The sequence below is a fragment of the Mus caroli genome, chromosome 8, assembly GCF_900094665.2.
Source record: "Mus caroli chromosome 8, CAROLI_EIJ_v1.1, whole genome shotgun sequence".
NCBI classification, from domain to species: Eukaryota; Metazoa; Chordata; class Mammalia; order Rodentia; family Muridae; genus Mus; species Mus caroli.
In genome coordinates, this window is record NC_034577.1 from 35715924 (window position 1) to 35719486 (window position 3563).

A 3563-nucleotide genomic window follows, 5' to 3' on the forward strand; every position below is an offset into this window, starting at 1 on the left:
AAACTTTATATGCCCCAATATAGGGGAATGCCAGGGCCAAAAGAATGGGAATGGGTGGGTAGGGAAGTGGGGGGTTATGGGGGACTTTTGGGATAGCATTGGAAATGTAATTGAGGAAAATATGTAATAAAAATATTAAAAATTAAAAAAAATAAAATGTAGACAATGTGGCTTTAAGATTGAAAATTCAATGTAGACAGAGTATATATTTTATATATATTTTTTATATATTTTATATATTTTTATATATTTCTCATGTATTTGAATATAAGCTAGATGTAGCCTCTGTTGCTACTTGCAATTCTGCTTCAGAGGGCCAGTAACAAACACAGATGACAAACAGGCATTTCTAGGTTTGTAGGGTGCCTATGGATGAGAAAGAGTGAAAGTTCTCATTGGAAATGGTTTCTTTGGATGTACACCAAGAATTCTCTGGAGTAATATTGAAATCTTTATGGTGGGATTTTTTACATGTTGTTATATGCATGTTAAATTCATGGGCACTTTCTGTCCTACAGAAACATGTGAATCCATTCAATACATTGCTTCATGTTGAATGACTAGGAAGTGAAGTCATGTGAGCCTACAGCTCCCAACATTCTTCTTGGGGATTCATCAAGAAATATGCCTGTCTTGGTATGCATGGCTTACCTCTGGAAAAGCATGGTCTTATAAAAACTTGTAATTTACAAATATGAGCATCTTTGTAATTCAAACTTTTCCATTTGCCACATCAAAAAAGGAAGAAAGCACATGTGTAATTAATTTCAATAATATATTTTATTTTACCAATGCATTGAAGACATTTTTGTTTTCAGTGTGTAATCATTTTAACATTTATGTTGAAATCAGGACAATTTTTTAAAAAAAAATTTCTACCAAATTCTCAAAAGATGGTGTGTATTTTATACTTTGCAGTACATCTCAATTCAGAGCAGTCACATGTCGACTATTTGATGCTTTTTGGAGCTTGCTTCTTTCTCTTTGTGCAGCGTTTGTTGACCCAATCCTGGGGCTTGTGCATGCTGGGAAAGTTCCGTGTTGTGGAACGATGCTCCCAGCCCGATGTAGACTTCTAAAACGTAGTTCTGTTTCCATGCCCCCCACCTCTTATCTTTCTTATAATTTATTGCTCTAGACATTAGCAACATCTTCAAACTTGGTTTTTGCAAAGCATCTGAGTTTTTCCTCCTTGATATTCTTCAAGAATAAGTAAAAGAAGCTACCAATTATTACTTTAATTAATATAAAAGGAACTTTTTTTTAAAATCATCTTTCTCGTTTGGGTTTTTTGTTTTGGAAGAAATAAAATTATTGATAACACATGAGCAGTACTTAGTAAAAGCTAAGAACAACCCCACACACAAACCCTTGTAGCCCCTAGATATACAAGATAAAGACTGCTTAGAAATTCAAACACAAAAGACATTTAGATTGATACATGAGTATAATTTGCTGGCAGCAACCTAAGAGTTCTAGAGACAACATCTGGAATGGCAACCAATTGTACAAATAGGACTTATCATGAGTAGATAAGTTTTGATCTTAACCTAACACTATTTCCCTTTTGTCCATGAGACTTAACATGCTAACCAATTAACTGTATTCAGAAACTCAGGAATCCAAATTACTAGTGACATAATCCTTGTATTGAATGTATAGCCCTTTGTGCTCTCCTACTCTTCCACATTTGAATTATATTCTCTGTGTATCAAACACCTTTTTAGTCTTCTCAGTCTGTAACTTCACTCTCTGCATGTTGGATGGATGCCAGTAAGAGAACACTGTAAATGTTTACATGGGTAACCTATTCCCATCTTTAAGTTGCATTCCATTTAGGAAGATAAATTGCCTCAGGAAGGCAGATGTTAATATATCATTTGATATATTATAGCAATAATAGTTCAATAATTCCTTTTTTGATTGACTAATATAATATTGACCTTTGAGAAGAAATAAGCAAAATATGCATTCATAAGGAATGAACTGCATAGCCAGGGGGAAAAAGGGGTTACAATGCTTTGTTTAAATCTTCACATACCTTTTGAGTGTCAATTTTTTTTAAAATAATTTATAAAAATATTACCATAAAGAATTTGAAAATAAAAGAAACCTGACACACTGTTATATTTTTCAGTTTCTGACTTCTGGCCATTTTTATGTAAAGACTCTGACGTTTCCATACTTCCATAAAACAGCTTATGGCTGCATAATGCACAATTCCATTTGTTCTAAGACCATATTAGATTTTTGATACAGTCAAAACCTTGTTTAACTACTTGACCTTATATTAGGTTTTCTTTCAGATCCATTATCAACATCTCAAAAGTAAAGAAAAGCATTCTGTGACACTATCAAAACATAGTTAATGCTAAAATAAGCTTACATTTTGGAAAGAAATGTTTTAAAAAATAATCTCTTAATGAAAAATATGAGTAGGTGGGATTTGTAGCCAAAGATAACACTGAGGGTTTTAGAAATACTGGATTATGAAAGGGTATGAGAGAAGGTGAGGCGAGAGTAAGTGCTGAAAAGCATATTGATAGCAATTAAGACTAAGCCAAGACTCAATTTTCTGGATGACCTTGAAGAAAAAGGAGCTGCAGGTTTGTGGTTCCTACTACTCAAGGGAAATGATATCAAAAGCCGCATGGAAAATGGCTTAATTCTCAAGAAATGGAAAAGCTTTTTATTGTGTCTAATATTTCTTTTTTTAAAATTGAGCATTAAAACAAAATTCAACTGATACAATAGCTAGATAAATTCTGTAGTGCCAAAGATCAGTGGGGAGAATAAAGAAGAGAAGAGTGAAATGGATGGAAGGAAGGACATTCAGACAGAAGAAACAGAAAGAAATGCAGAGAGACACACAGACAGACCCAAGGATAGAAGAAGAAGAGAGTTAAGATGTTAGTAGAGGGAAACAACTCAGCAATCAGAATAACAGGCTAGGAGATGACCTCTTGTTGCCTTGGCCCTTGCTCTTCAGTTGATCACATACTTCTCAATACAGTTTATAAGGATGAACTCATTGGCTTGTGTTCAGAGCTCTTCCTTGGCTGATGATTTCCTAGCTCTTAGGGATGCTTCACTGAATGAGGTGTCTGGATGATCTCGCCAGCATGGATTACTTGACAACAACAGTCATCTCTATGATGGGCAGTATTAATTGGAGGTCTAAATCAAATGAAAAAAAATATAGTTATATCTACCTTTATATAGTTTCTTATTCTGATTTAAGAAAACCCATGATAGCACAATATTAAATGAATATTAATTGCTGGAGCACACCTTCAATGGTGAGTGGTCACCTTTAACTCTCTCGAGGATTAGACCTGAAGAGGGTTATTTTTTTTTTTCTGAGGTGAGTGCTGTGGTGACATTTGAGTTATGGTTCACTGCAAAGTCTCTGTCTCTGAAGATTATTCGGGGAGCAGGCTTTGGAGTGGCAGGCTGACTCTCACCCATTTATCGTGCTGCTGGGTCCAATTTTCCTTTCTGATTTCCTTGGCAGACTTTGGAATCCCTTAAGGAAACTCTGACACTTGGTATCCTCAGGAGAT